Source organism: Cyprinus carpio, chromosome B8, assembly GCF_018340385.1.
Source record: "Cyprinus carpio isolate SPL01 chromosome B8, ASM1834038v1, whole genome shotgun sequence".
Taxonomy (NCBI): Eukaryota; Metazoa; Chordata; class Actinopteri; order Cypriniformes; family Cyprinidae; genus Cyprinus; species Cyprinus carpio.
This window is the reverse complement of record NC_056604.1, coordinates 25,549,153-25,565,939: the sequence shown is the minus strand read 5'-3', so window position 1 is coordinate 25,565,939 and position 16,787 is coordinate 25,549,153. Positions and strand designations below refer to the sequence as shown.

General features: G+C 38.8%; 1 pseudogene; it reads left to right on the top strand.

Annotated features, from left to right (window-relative positions):
• LOC109077938 overlaps positions 1-9,328 on the top strand; it is a 14,640-nt pseudogene extending 5,312 nt beyond the window's left edge.
• The last annotated feature ends 7,459 nt before the right edge of the window (positions 9,329-16,787 follow it).

Below are 16,787 nucleotides of genomic sequence, written 5' to 3'. Positions count from 1 at the left end.
CCCCCCCTGTGTCCCCCCCCTGTGTCTGGTGCCCCTTTTTGTGGCTCCACTGGCGACCGCATTTTGCAGTTTGCCCTTCCGAGTCTGTGTATCTGGCTTCTAGGCGGCGGGAGCTTTTTTTTTCCGGCGAGCCCGTGACCCTAGTGAGCAGCTGAGAGAGCTAAGTTTATTTTATCACTTTAAACACAGAGGAGTGATTAGTAATATAAAGATTACAGCCCTTTAGGTTTCTGTTGTATATGATATGACGGAAACGGTATGCTCTGAAGTGACTCTCATGCAACATAGAGATTAGTACATGTGTTAATGTACTCATATACGTAGGCGCAAGAGGCTGAAAAACCATGAGAATAATGCACTTCAGTACGTCAGCTCGGCCACCCAAATACCACCATACTGCCATGAACTGTGCTATTGACCTCTTCTAGGTGAGCCAGTGTCATGGGGCAAAATCTGTCCTCATCCATCCCTTGAACAGAAGCCCATGGAGGAGTACATAGAGAGAGGTCTTGAAACAAACTCAAACTCAATTCCTAGACGGCTGCAGCCCTTCAGAGTTTAGCTTCCAACCCATAATTAAAACAAATCTGATCCAGCTAATCAGGTCCTTTATCCTTATTTGGAAACTACATGGTATGTGTGTTGGAGCAGGGTTGAAAACAAAACTCTGCAAGGGTGCGGCCCTCCAGGAACTGAGTGTGGACTACCCCTGCTACTATAGCTCATTAGCCTTTGTTTTTGTGGCAAATCTTTTCCAATCTTCTTTGTGGTAGTAAAGAAGGATAGAGGTTGTGGCTTGTTATTGATTACTCAGCTTTCAATGAAACCACATCCATACTTGGCAGCACTTTCCCCAGTCCCACCTTACCTATTATGAATACTGCATCATGCTGCGATGGCATGGTCAAACACTCTATCATATTCCAGGGTAATACTGAGGTAATACTTGGAGTACGCCTTCACCGCTTCCTGCTGGTATACATTAATGACATACTGGTGTACTCATGGAGCAATCAGTTTGAACTCGAATTCCACACCCGACCTTCAATTTTGTTATTGTATGGCAGTGTCTTTTGACTATTGCATCCAGTGGAGATTGTATTAATCATAGAAAAGAAAAGGACGTTAAGGTCAAAGCTGTAATGAATCTGGGCCCACTCCCACAACCATTATGGAGTTACAGCAATTTCCTGCGGGACTTGCACATCTTTTGCTCTTGCCACTTCATCAAAATTTCACATCCATTACAATCCACGTCACGCTTCTTCTCAAAGGTAAGGCTGTTCTGGAACTCTGATCCCACCACTGCCATGCAGGCTTTAGTGGAACCCAGCTCAGCAGACTCCTCCAGTCTCCTAAGCTGAAGTGACGTTCTCGCACATAGTGCGGCCATGCGTGGTCTTAACAGCAGGGAAAACTAACCATGACTCCGTGTCCTCAATGTGCCTTCCTTCTTTAACACTCGGTTGTCTACACCGGACATTGTAAAATTGTGTTTGCTGGCTTTAAGACTCGACCCTAGACGGGGGTATTGCCCCTGAACCCCAGACAAGCCCAGGTGGGGCCTTTATTCTTTTTACTAGATTTGATTTAACTATTTTCTATCTACCAGAAACCAAAAATTTGAAGGTTAAGTCTATCAGTGCAACCAGGTGGTCCCTTGATGTCGCTGCACAAGATCACACCCTATTTACCCCCAATTTCAACGCATGCGTCTCTGATAAAATAAATGCAAGCATCCATGGGCAACTGGTCACCCAGGGACAAATCAGAGCCTCTCGGCTGGTGCAAACAAGATCGATTCTGGCGTGGCACGGCATAGCTTGTGACATCAGAAGATTTATGCAGGGGGATGCTAGCAATTTGGTGCTTCCAAAACACCTTGATGTCATTGTTGCCATCGTTTGGCACACTCCATACTACTGCCTGTTTCCACATAGACTTCTGCTCCGGTCTTATTAGTGGCGTTTTTGTTACAAATTCACATGACTTACCATGGTCTGATGGGTCCTGTTGTCTTCGCCACCTGTGCATACCTGTAATCATCAACAGATTTCCTCCCAAGGCTTTGCTGGTTTAAGAATTCCCCTTCAGAGAACAATGCAATGGAAAACTGCAGAGTTAAACGACGTCCATTCACGTCTTTTTGGGGAATTTCAGCCTCCCTAAAGACATTGTTTCAGACCCCAGTTTGGATAGTCTTCTTTACCCTCCTGTGTATGACCGAGACCTTCTCGCCATGGCCATCAGAACTCCTGGAACTCGACTGGGTCGAAGTACAAATCCAAAATTGTCCTCCATCAACCATTCCAGTGCATACTTACCATCTAGGCCCATCTCTTCTTTGTGGTCAGGGGGAACCATCTGAAGTAGCAATCCATCATTCACTGGCTCCAGGGAGAGTGAGAGGGGTTAGGGACGCAGAACACCACTGTCTGCAGTGAGTAGTGTTCAATCATCAGAGCCACGCTGAAACCAGAAGATCCGCAAGATGTGGCTTTCTGTAAGGTCTGTCCCGAAAGGTGTTAATTCGACTTGATCAAATACAAATTTAAATTGTTACTTACTGTCTCCATTTCAGGGGATGTTTTTGTCTTCCCATAGGAAAAATTTATTGCTCGGTGGTTTGCTTGTTTCTAATCGGGAGGAGACTTAGATTAGATTCTCATATATCTCTCATTTTAGTATCAACGCGCATTTCAAATGTTTCTCCTAAAAGTCCTTAGGAGAAATGGAAGTAGACACACAATGAGACATGAGAACTATTTGAGAAAATAAGAGTCAAACCAGAGAATGTAGTTGGAAGCTAAAAATAATATTTCTTTATTGTCTCCTGCATGCAATCTTCTGTCAAGGCTCCATTATAAGAATATTTTTATTGCTCAGTGGTTTGCTCTTTCTAACCTTAGGAGACTTAGTTGTGATTCTCATGTATTTCCTCATTTTAGTCTCAACAGTGTCTCAGATGTTTCTCCCTAAAAAACCTTAGGAGAAATTAAAAAATAGACACAACTGAAACACGTAAAAGTTTGGAAAGAAAGGAATCCAAAATGACAATGGGAGAGAAACGTGTGAGAAACATGGGAGATCTCTTTATTGTCTTGCTTTAATCTCTTGCAATACTCCATTATAAAAATGTTTTACTGCTCAGAGGTTGTCTGTTGATTTTTTTATTGCAATGTTGTTTTTCTTTAATGGTCAGGACAGTACTGTAGGAGTAGAGATAGGAAACAATTGGACAGGTGAGAATTGAACAGGAGCAGGAAAGTACCTTTAGCTGGGATTCAAACCCATATTGTCTGGGGTGTAGTTGTGCTTCACGTCGATGTGCTGCCCACAATGCTATGGCTCTGACAGAGGTTACTCTACACTCAGGATACTAAGGGTGATTCTCTTATATGTCTCACTGAGATATCCACTTTGTCTTAAGATGTCTTCAGTTTTATTTTAGGAGAAATGTTAAACTTTTACTAATACTGTAAATAATAATTATCATTTAAATAGCATTAAACATTTTAGAATATCAAGGGTTACTAGTCTTCAATGTCAAGCATTGTATACACCACATTTTTCAACACACTAGAAAGGACTTACAAGTGCAAGATGTTTAGTATAAGAGCAATACCTTTCCAATACCTTTTCTTTTCTTTTTTTTAAACAAATGTAACATTAGTGTTTCCAGTGTTTTTTTTTTTTTTTTTTTTTGTATTAAAATGTTGTCTTGTACAGCCCATTTTTGCATGTATGTAATATAGCTTATGGTTTCCTCTGTTAAATCACTGTGCAATAAAGCACTGTCTACATAAAACAACTTCAAATATGACAATGCATGCATTGGTCTATTGAAATGGTGGTAGATAAATGACACTGAAGCTAACCAGAGGGAAGAAAAATAAAATAAAAAAGAGATCTCTTCACTGTTTCAAATGTAAAAAACAGACAAAAACTCAAAAACCTCCACAAACATCATCATAAAACAATATAAGAATATATTACAACAAAACACAACAACAACACAATAATTATAACACTACAACAATAGAATTAGATAAAAATTTAAAAAAGATCTCAACAACTTTACACACTGTGCTCAGATATTTCTCCTTAGCTAGAGACACGGGATCTCTCACATTTGTTTCTTTTAAAGCTTTAGAAGAGATCTCAACAACATCCCACACTGTGCTCAGATATTTCTCCTTAACTATAAGACACGGGATCTCTCACATTTTGTGTCTTTTAAAAGCTAGAGAAGAGATCTCAACAACATCACACACTGTGCTCAGATATTTCTTCTTAGCTAGAGACTCTGGTGGTCCTCACATATGTCTTCTCTAAAATTCAGAAGTGATCTCAATAACTTTACTAAGTGTGTACCAAGTCAAATGGCCTCAATATTATCTCAAACATTTCCATGCATTAATAATCCAATTAGTCCCATTAATAATCAGACATTTATGTACCTTTCAGTAAAGAAAGCTCCAGGGTTACGTTTTTCTGTGGATCAGTTTTCGATTAAGGCATGCGGTACATTACTATTTCCAACAACAAATTATCACTCAAAAAAAGTCAACTAGCCACTTGACTCAAAAACATTACCCTTACTTCTGCACAATTTCTTTCTCAATATAGCCTTTAACTCTGAATTAATGATTTCCCCCCATTTATTTAGTGCCTTGACTTGATACACACTTTGTAAAGTGGTTTAGATCTCTTCTAAAACGTTACAGGAAACAAACATGAGACCCCCAGATTATTTAGGCAAAGAGTAAAATCTGAGCACAGTGTGTGATTTTGTTGAGATCTCTAATCTACACTTTTGAGAAGACAAATGTGAGAGATCCAGATTCTTAAGATTAGGACAAATATCTGAGCACAGTGTGTGATGTTGTTGAGATCTCTTTTTAAAGCTTTAAAGGAGACTAAAGTGAGAGATTCAGAGTCTTAACTTTCGTAAAAAAAAATGAAAGGTTCCAGCTAGGTGGAGTTGGGGATGGAGGGGGGGAGTTAGATGTGGTCTGCAGCCAGAATAGAGGCTGAATGAATTGGAATTTAAATAGGCCACTGTGATAGATTTCAAAACTGGATTGGTACTTGTCAGTAACAGCTGATGCAGGCTTGACTGACATGGCCTGCCTGAACTAACGCAATGCTTGATACACATTACAGAGTCTTTTATTATAATTCACGAGTTCACACTTACACATAATAATATTTAGCAAATAGTAAGCATATTTGGCATGCTGTCTTGAAGGAGGACTCCGAGAACCCCTCCCCATCTCTAAACTGTAAAACCTTTGTGATTATAATCCAACTGTAAAACCTTGATGAGAGTTCAGAAGGAGTTTGATTTGTAGATTTCAAATATTTGTAAAATTTGGTTTGTATGAGGAGACCTTTGTGGTGTAATGCTCTATTTAATAACTGATTAACATATACTTTGTGAGTTAGACATGGAAAACGACATTTGTATCATGCATGAAAATGGTGGTTTAAGCAAATTTAAATTTGTTTTAAGAAAATTAAGTTATATGAAAATATGAGCTATAAAATGATGAGCCTGACTGCTCTCAAACGGTTAGCCACTATAGATTCCTGCTTCATGACCATCTTTAACCATGCTTCTCAGTAGCATTTACACTTTCCTTTTGTGCTTTACTAATTGTTTCTTTTTCAAAGTTTCTTGTTCAACATCTGAATTCAGATTGGAAGGAGATTACTTACTGGGTGGTCTTTTTTGCTTTACATGAATTTGACAGTGTGACGCCTGTTTTCACCCCGGAGACCACTGAATGTGTCTGGTAAGCAAGGATCTTTTTCCAGTCTAGGGTTATGAGTAATTTAAATCAAAGCAGCATTTCCTTGAAATCACATTTCATTTACATGCTATCAACTTGCTCACTTATTTTTTTAATGCACAGTATCTCAAAATCTGGCTATAAAATGTTGCAAGTAATGAAGTTTGCTGTTGAGGAGATTAATAATTCCACAACTCTTTTGCCCAATGTTTCTCTGGGCTATGAAATTTTTGACCATTGTTCTAACACAAGGAATTTCCATTCAGTCTTAAATTTTATCTCAAAGAATGGTTCAATAAGACCTAAAGAAAAACTCAACAACTATCAGTCTAAAGTGATTGCTTTAACAGGACCATATGGAAGCTCAAGAACTATAACTGTTGCACCACTGATCACAATGGATCTCATACCAATGGTAAAATTGTGTAACTTTTTACACAGTTTACAGAAAGTGCTTACACACTTTATTCCTTTATTTTGTTCAGGACTACCAAGTTATAATGCTAATGAGTTGAAGTGTTTTCTTCTCTTTCAAAGGTGAATTATGGAGCTACTAGCTATGTATTAAGCGATAAACTTCAGTATCCTTCTTTTGTAAGAACAAATCCTAGCAACAAAGACCTGATTGAGATGATTATTCACATCATACGGTGGTTTGGATGGAACTGGGTTGCCTTTCTTGGTAGCCAAGATGATTACAGTACAGATGGACTAAAGCTGTTTAACAAGTATATAAACAATACTGGCATTTGTTTGGCCTATCAAGAGGGTCTTAGTCTAAAGGCAAACTACAGTCTAACAGTTTAAAAAGATTGATAAGCTCAACATCAATGTCATTGTAATTTTTGCCTTGAAAGAATATGCAAGAAAAAATTATCAAAGCAGCCATAGCAAACAACATCCAAGACAAAGTATGGATTGCAAGTCATTCATGGGCTATGAATCAGCAGCTTCCAGAGAGCCAGAATCAGGAAAATTGGCACAATCATTGGCATTGCAGAGAGACTGTTGTCATGGCCTGGATTTAATGAATATGTCTACAGTAAAGCCAAAGGAACAGCTGATGCAGGCCATAATGTTAGAGCTAAGAGTGAAGTCCAGAATAAGAGTGAGAAATGTAATCAAGATTGTGATTACTGCTCATTGATGACTGCAGAGGATATTATAAACGAGAGTCCCACACACTCCTTTGCCATCTATTCTGCCATATATACCATAGCTCATGCGTTACATAAGGTTCTCCAGTGTGACTTGAATAAATGCTCCAAAAACACAATAGTCAAACCATACATGGTTAGTGAATATATTTAAATCCATGACAATTAGAATGATTTTAATTACATTATTGAAGTAACAATGTTTTAATTAAAACAATAATGTTTGTTTTATGAAATTGCATAATTAAACGTGTTATTGGATATATTATTTCATTTTATTTTAACAATAATTTCACGAATAAAACAAAAGTTTTATTGATGTTATTGTACAATTATTATAAATTATTTGTCCCTTTTTATTTGAACACTAAATAGCTTCTGGAACAAATAAAGAAGTTGAATTTTTCACTCAATGGACAGCAAGTGAAATACGATGAAAATTATGATCCAATCATTCATTATGCAGTTGTGCTCTGGCGCACTCATGGTGAATCCTCCACAGTTTGAGATTGTGGGCACATATGATAAACTTCCCAGAAATTACTTTAACCATCAACAAAACTCGCATGACCTGGCATAACAATGGTTCTGTAAGTCAATTTTTGTTGAACCTTCATCTAAACATTTAGCTTTACAATTGTATACATTTCTCCAAACGTAGGTCAATTAAGTTTTTTCTAATTAAGTTACTACACGTACAGCAGATATCAATTTGATTCCATTTGAATAAATACTACAGGGCTTTATTTTAGCTGTCTATTAACAGTTGTGAAAAGCAGGATCTAAGAATTTTAAGTTAATTATGTAATTGGTATTTTTTAATTCACAGTCAGTTTACTGAAATTATAAATGTGTTCAGTTTTTCAGGCTGTGTTAATGTGTTTGAGGGCACTGATCTAAGTTTATAGAAACGTATAAAATTATGTTAAAAACTTTAAAAAATGTTAACTTCAATAACACATTTTTCCGTTCCTACAAGGTTCCTTTCTCAAACTGCTCTTTTGAGTGTAAGTCGGGATATTCAAGGCAACCTGAAGGTTTTCATAGATGCTGTTTTACGTGTAAAAAATGTCCACGTAACAGCTATGTAGATTTTTCTAGTAAGTACCTTAGGAGGTGGGCAAGACATCTTGGTATTTAAAAAGATGTAGAAGAAGTAAATCTGATTTACTTCACCTCATGTGATTTCAAACCTATATCTATCTATCTATCTATCTATCTATCTATCTATCTCACAAAAGAAGATATTTTGAAAAAATGAGGGTAACCATTCTATTGACTTCCATTTTTTTTTTTTGCCCATACAATGGAGGTCAATTGAAATGACTATCCCTTTAAGCTTCTTCAATCCATTCCATTCTCATCAATTAATTTTTATTATGGCTTTTTAGCAAAATGCAATTACTAAACATTTAAATATATTATTTGACTGTTTTCAGGGGACCCCTATACCTGTTTTTCCATGTGCAGAGAGTGAATGGTCTGATGAGTGCAGCACGACATGTAAGACACGCTCTGTTGTCTATCCTCAGTTCACAGAAATCCCCTCCATCATTGTCATGATTTCAGCTGCATGGCTAATTATTCTCCTTTTTGCCGTATTTTGCGTTTTTGCTTACAATTACGATACACCAGTGGTAAAGTCTGCTGGTGGCAGCATGTGTTTCCTGATGTTGGCCAGTTTGATTTTGTCTAGTGTAAGTGTATTCTTTTTCTTTGGAAAACCCACATCTGTATTTTGCCTTCTGAGAAATGCCATATTTACATTTTTCTTCACTGTCTGTATTTCCTGTTTGACTGTCCGTTCCTTTCAGATTGTTTGTGTTTTTAAAATGGCTGCTCAGTTCCCTAAGGTGTACAGTCTTTGGGTAAAACACAATGGCCAGTGGCTGTTCATATCATCTTCTTTCTTTCGTACATTTAATTTCTTGTGTGATATGGATGACTGTCAATCCTGTCAAACTCATTGCGGACTCATGGACTTTTAATGACCAAATTATGCTCATTTGTGAAATGGGTAACACTATAACATTAACCATAGTCTTGTTCATAAGTTGGTTTCTTGGTTTCCTGTGTCTCCTGTTTTCTTACATGGGTAGAGATTTGCCGAAAAATTACAATGAGGCCAAATCGATAACTTTTAGTCTAATTTTGTACTATCTGACCTGGATTGCATATTTCACAGCATACCTCTCTATCAAAAGCAAATACATTGTCATTTTAAATGCAGTTGCCCAGATATCCAGTATAAATGGAATTCTCTTTAGTTATTTCATACCAAAATCTTACATCATTATATTTAAACCACAGAAAAATACTCCCACATACTTTCAAACATCTATTCAGAATTATACACAAACCATTAGTAGGTCTTAGACATCAGTCTTTGTGTATAGAGAATTATCTCTTAAACTCTGTGGTAGTGGTTTAGATTATTTGGTGTTATGTTACCACAATTTTAAAGAAGATAATAGGCTAAGTAGAGAATGGAAATCTATCCTGGGATTCAGTTTGACTTTTTTTTTTTTTTTTTGAGAATAAAAGAGTAATTTAAATACTTATAAAGGTTAAATAAACATGCTTTCTTTTTATTGTATTTATTGTATTTATTATTCCCCCCCCCCATAATAGTATTCCTATTATTCCTAGTAATAAGAAACTTAGTGTCCAAGTAATCCATATCGATTTGGGAGGTGTGGATCAGCTATTTTGTATGTTTGATGTCACACTGACTGTTTATTCAAACTCACATGACATATTTTGCTGAAATATTCAGTTCACTTCATAGTTTTACACTGTATTTTCTAAATAAACATTTAAAGTTAAAAAATATTAAAAGTAAATACTAACAAATTAACTGTTTTCTACTGAATTCTACAATACAGTAGAAACACATAAACTAATAACAACTTGGGTTTTTAATTGAGGAATTTATATATTGTTATATACTTAAATAGAATACTCAAAAACTGTTTGGAGTTGTACAATATGTAAATACGTACTGTACAACTTTATATAAAAATTATATATTTTCCACAAAAAAAAAAAAAAAAACTATGCTTCATATTAAATAATTTTAAGCACCCTTTAGAGAAGTGTACAAATACGTTCCTTCATTCTAAATACAATCCATCCAACAGTATTAATTGAGTAAAAAAAAAAAAAAAATTGTAATAAATGGCAAGATTTCACCCATATATATATACTATATATATATATATATATAGATATATATATATATATCCATATATTTTATATATATATATATATATATATATATATATATATATATATATATATATATATATATATATAAAATCAATGTTTCCATATTCCAAACATTACAAATGTCCACTTTTGCCACTGCAACTGCAGAACGAACAGTGTGGTAGATTCCATTGTGGGAAATATTATGTGCAGTTCTAATATCTATTGGAGATATAATGTGACAATTGTTGAGTGACAAATCTAAATTATTGTCCCATATGCAAAAAAAAATTAACTGATGCATATACGAGGTTGCAGGTTAAGCAAATTTAGAAATGTAAAGCATATGTGAATAAACTTTCTGACTGTGTCAAGAGCAGTGGATTTTCTTAAATGGCATAAAATATGGCCCCTGTGAATTTATAATTGTTTCAGTTCAACAATTATATTCAGCAAATAGAACATTTGCCCTTTGGTAAGAACATTTGCCAACAGTTTTAAAATACTCAAAGATTACTAATTTAACTAATTTTCAAACTTGTCGAGGATAGCCTGTTTGACATAAGCCGGTTGGAGCTTCTGAAGCTCTGGGTATGATCCATGAAAATGTGTAAAGTGCGGACAGGACAGAGCAATGCAAGGGCTGGGTCTGCCTCCTCCAGGAGCAATGCTTGCAAGTTCACTACCTGATCTCTGCTGAAAGGGTAGTGGGAACTTTGGGCACATATCCAGGCCAGGGTCTCAGGATCACATGAGAGTCAGCCGGCCTGAATTCTAGGCATGTTTCATTGACCAAAAATGCCTGAAGGTCCCCCACCCTCTTGATGGAAGTAAACATGATAAAGAGCGCTGTCTTAAAGGAAAGGATTTTAAGCTCAACTGATTCGAGCAGCTCGAAGGGAGCTGTCTGCAGTCCAGCAGAAACATGAACCACAGAAAAAAAGGGGGGGGGAGGGGGGGTGGACCAAGAGGGGAAAAGGTGCAGTCTTGGAGGTTCAAAACCTCCTGCTTTCCCAGAGATTCTGCCATCCACTGCATCATTATGCAACATATCTGTACACTTTAAAAGTGGATGGGGACAGTCTCCCCTGCAACCTCTCTTTCAGAAAGGAAGCACAACTCTGATGGGGCATCTCCATGGGTCTTCTCCGTGAGAACAACACCCACTCAAACTTACAGAATCCACTTCAGGGCATAAACCTGGGTAGTGGAGTAGACTCAATGCCTGAGTAACAGTGTCCATACCCCCCCCATGACTGAGATGCCTGAACACCATGTCCCCTGTGCCCCGTGAAACAGATCCCATGGGTGAGGTATATAAACCCAGATGTCAAGATTTGAGTATCTGGATGCTCACCTCCTACAGAGACCATGGTGCAATGGCAGACTGCAGAGCACTGGGCATGCCTGGACCGTGAAGCAGTGGGGGTCTGGACTGTGGAACAAGTGACAGACTTTGGAGCATTGGCAGATCTGGGCCATGGAGCAGTGGCAGGCCTGGACCATGGATCAACAGAGTGGACTGGTTCTTGGAGCAATGGTAGACTGTGAAGCAGTGGCAGGCGTGGACCATGGGAGCAGTGGTGGGCCTAAATCATGGAGCAGAGGCAACCCACATGAAGGTTTTTGTTACTATGGAGACCACCCAAATGGGAGATGGTTGAGAGGATGGACAACCTCAAGCAAAGCAGAAGACCACAAAAAGGCCATGGCAGAGCAGAAATTAAAAGCCAATGGCCCTGGGCAGAATACCATGGGAGATCACAGGGTCATTGCAAACCACAAAACCACTGAGGCAAACAAGAATTTTTGAAATGGCCTCCATAACCATGACATGGGGAATAGACAGAACCGACTTTGTAGCCATAACACAGACGGTAGATAGTTTAGAAAGAATTGTAGTGGTTGCCACCACCTTGGGAGGGGGCTGTAGCGGTTTGCCGCTCCCCATAGACAGAGGGATGACCTCCGAACTTTGACTTGGACAACCAGACTTGAAAGCACTGAGCCTGCCAGGCTAAGAAGCATTGGAACTTTTTTCCCTTGACCTGCCTGTTGCTCATACAGACCTCAGATGTGGATCCATCATGCTGGATGCCAGTCTTGTCTGCCCCAAGACAGATCCAGTGTGCGTGATGAGGGGACTGGCATGGTGGCCCTGATATGATTTGACTCTGCTGTGGGTGGGTCTGATGGTCTACCCAGATGAAACTTTACCTTAGCTCTATGGTTTTAGACTGACCTTGAGGTCAAGGCTCTTCCAGTATATTTTGCCTTATCCTGCTTTTAGGATCATTCAGGATTCAAAGCATTTATTGTCATATACCCAGTGAGGAAAACAAGTTTCAAGCTAGTTTTATTGATTATTACGATGTTGGTAATTGTTGTCATGATTTAATTGAGCTAAACCTTGTTGACATAATGACTATAAGTAAATCTAGCCAGCACATTAATTAAACTTAAAAAAATGATAAAAATATGTTGACGTGAGATGTGTCAGATTTACCTGTAGCTTACTGTATTAGTGTGAAAACTTGTTTGATACTCATTGTTTTACAATATTAGTTAAGTATAAATTCATCTTTCATACTTAAACTGGGCTCACTGCTTGGTTGCACCACAATATGTGTTATTAGCCTGTTGTTTTTTTGGCAGTACTTTAGATTAATCTCATTGATGTTTAAAAGGCATGGTCAGCGGTTTTTGCCTTCTGGACTGATGAGGCCAGAAACTACCAATATAAAGTACCGATATAAAGCTGGATCGACGTTTGACAATTGTAAGAGATTCAGCCCTCGGAAATCTTTGATAGTTCTTTAAACGGAGCCTGCAGAGTTTAGATTCAACCCATAACTAAAACACACCTGTTCCAAATAATCCAGGAAGTCCGTCCTTTAGGGGTTGACCATATGAAAACTAAACTGTATGCATGTTGTTTGGAGCAGGGTTGGTGAAAAAAACTCTGCAAGGGCTCTGGGACGCCGAGCTTCAGGAAATTGAGTTTGACACACTTGCCTTATAGATGTAAAAGTGCAGGACCATACTGCAGAAGTGCAAAGCAGAGCAAAAAAAAAAAAAAAAAAACCTGAGCAAAAAAAAAATTTAATAACAAAATTATTGATCCATCTAAATGCTTCACTTAGTCTCAGATCTAAGGGGTTACATAGTGTTCCTCCACTGGTTACATAAAAAGAACACATTTAGATGTTTTAATTCACAGATGACTATTAAAGCAATATAGCACAAAAAGAAAACAACAGAGCAGAACAGAACTTTGACCTTAGCTCTATGGTTTTAGACGAACGACCTTGAGGTCGAGGCTCTTCCCATATTTTTCTGTTTTTTGGCCTTATCCGCTGCTTTATTAGGATTCAAGGATTCAAACATTTATTACTGCCATATACCCAGTGAGGAAAACAAGTTTCCCTGAACAATGAAATTCTTACTTTGGTGTCCACAATGAATGCCAAGACAAGTGCAAAACTATACACACATACACAAACTGTACACTATATACATAACTATACACACCCCATACAATGTAAGAAAAGGACACATACTTTTATAATAAAAACTATGCTGCAGTTAGTAGGAATGTATACTATTATGAAAATAGAAGTATAGACTAAGTATATCGTATACTATGTATATAAACGACTATGTATATCTATATATGCAAAGATAGAGTAGGAATATAATAATGTGAAAAAATAGAAATATAGACTATGTATATGATATCTATACATGGGAATGTACAGTAATAACTTATGTGCAAAAAACAATAGTGCAGTAACAGTAACAAATGTGCAAATTGAGATGAGGCTACATGAGTAATATTAACAAATATACAATGGTAGTAATAAAAGCAAAACATTACAAATGTTCAATGAGATGAAACCAATTTGAACCGATTGTTTTCTGAGATAGATAAGTCCACTAGCTAGTACTTGTTTAAGAGTCTAATAGCTGAGGGGAAGAAGGAGTTCCTTATAAATCTGGAAGTCCTGCAATTTACACTCCTATACCTCCATCCTGCTGAGGGTAAGCGTGTGAACAGTCTGTGTTGGGGGTGGGTGGGGTCTTTAAATGATGGATGCAGCTCTTTTATCTGTGAGACTCTGCGATGGTAAATGGCCTGCCAGAGATGGCAGTGGAGTCCTGATGATCTTCTCAGCAGTCTTCACAACTCTCTGCAGACGTTTGCGGTCCCCTCACAGTAGTTGCTGCCATACCACGCAGTGATTGGCAGCTGGTCAAAGACGCTCTCAACTACACAGCTGTCCGCAGCCTCCTCAGGAAGTACAGCCGCTGTTGTACTTTCTTAACCAGCTGGGTGGTGTTGAGTGTCCAGGTAAGGTCCTCACTGATGTGGACCCCCAGATATTTAAAGCTGCTCACCCTCTCCACTTCAAGCTCTCGGATAAACAGTGGCTGGTGAGTTTCTCCTCTTTATTTCCTCAAGGCCACTACTCATCGCCTTTGTCTTGTCCGTGTTGGGGTGGAGGTTGTTGTCCTCACACCATGTCAGAAGACGGTCCACCTCCCTCCTGTAGGCCGCTTCACATCCCTCGCCAGTGATCCGTCCTATCACTGTGGAGTCATCAGCGAACTCCAGAATTATTGTGGTCCTTGTGGGAGGCAAACACAGTCATGTGTGAACAATTGTGTAGAGGATGGGCCTGAGAAAACACACCCTGTGGGTTCCAATGTTTTGTTATGACAGTATCTGCGGTCTGCCAGTCAGGAAAGTCTAGGAGCCAGTCACAGAGTGTGGTATGTAGTCAAAGTTTATTTTCATGGGGACAATAAAGTTAAAATATAACAGAAAAAATAATTCATAAATTTAAAGAACCAAACTAACTAATTAACTAACTAAATAAGCAAGCAATATCAAACCCAAACATATTTAATGTCAGAAATAACAAACACTGATACTAACTAAACACAAAAAAATTATGTGGGGAGCAGCTAATCTTTTTAGTCAGACTTTATCTCATAAAGACAAAAAAGTTCAGGGTTTCCCACTAAACAATAATGAGGTGAACCATTAGTCGTGGCCCTAACCGTTAGAGTGTTGGACTTGTAATCCCAAGGGTTGTGAGTTTGAGTCTCGGGCCGGCAGGAATTGTGAGGTGGGGGGAAGTGAATGTACAGCGCTCTCGCTCCACCTTCAATACCACGGACTGAGGGTTGCCTTGAGCAAGGCCATACCGAACCCCTAACTGCTCCCCGGGCGCCACAAGCAATAAATGGCTGCCCACTGCTCTGGGTGTGGTGTTTCACGGTGTGTGTGTTGTTCACTGCTGTGTGTGTGCACTTTGATGGGTTAAACGCAGAGCAGGAATTCTGAGTATGGGTCACCATCTTGGCTTATTCACCGGAAACGTCACTTTCACTTTCGTTGCCTAAGGGATAGCAGTTCACCTACACATATATAACATATAATGTAACCACAAATCTCCAATAGTATGTTCCAACAAAAACCGGAAGCTGCAGTTTCAGGACCGTAGTTCGTTCTAGGCCCCCTAGTTTTTTTTTTTTCCGTAACAGCTCCACCTACCAAAGTCGATCACTAAAGATGGATGACATGGACAGCAATCGACGTGAATATGTACGGTACCGATTTTCAATTAAGCTTTATTAAATGTAACAAATCGAGCTCAAAGTGAGATGTACATACTTAATCATAGCGGGTTATTATTACTCTACTTTATCTTCAGGAATTACTTGCTAGCGTTATATCATTAATAGTACAATAAAATGATTTGTTTGTCCTTGGAAGGACAGTGTTAATCGTTTATTGACTCTAAGTAAAATAATTTCTCTGGCCACAAGGGTATTTTTACTGCTATTTGTGCTCCCAGAGCAATGTATTGTAATAAAACTCAGGCCGTAAGCATGAAGCTTACACCAGAATCAATAACGATAACACTATTCCGCCCTACCCAGACACAAGCTTTCAAGCCAGCTACTTATTAATATTATAACTACAATTCCTGAACTAAACTATTAATATTATGTACATCTCGCAACTAATTGACACATTATAAAGCAGTGAAAATCGTACGATTCACTCTGATTGCTGTGCTCATCATCTTTAGTGATCCCTTTGGTGAGCGAAAAACTGAGACTCTAGAACGGCGATCACTGAGGCTACGGCTTCGACATACTATTGGTGCGACCCTTATGTTGTAGCTCATTGACTTCTTGGGCAATGGTGAAATGCTGGTATGGGCCGCTATAATTCACAACTCTTGGACTGGCTGTCGAATGCGCACGGCAGTGATTTTTACGCACCGTGGTACACGCGAAGCCGTGCTCTTTGACTGGCTGCGACGCTGCTGGGGCGCACTACCGGGCTGGCGACAAACTCGCGACGCCAGACGGCTGCTGGCCAGGCCGCGACATGATTGCCTCGACGGCTGGTGGGAGAGCTGGCGCGAAACTCTGACTTTTATATTTGTGTTTGGCGGGCTGTTCTGACGTGCGTATTGCTGCTTGTTGGTGGATGTGGTGGATTTTGGACTGGCACGGTACACCGTGGTGCGCTGCCGTGGCATGTCCCCGTAATGAAGTGACCCCACGCTTCTGGCTGTTTGCCTGACGGCGAGCCTCGGGAATACTGTCA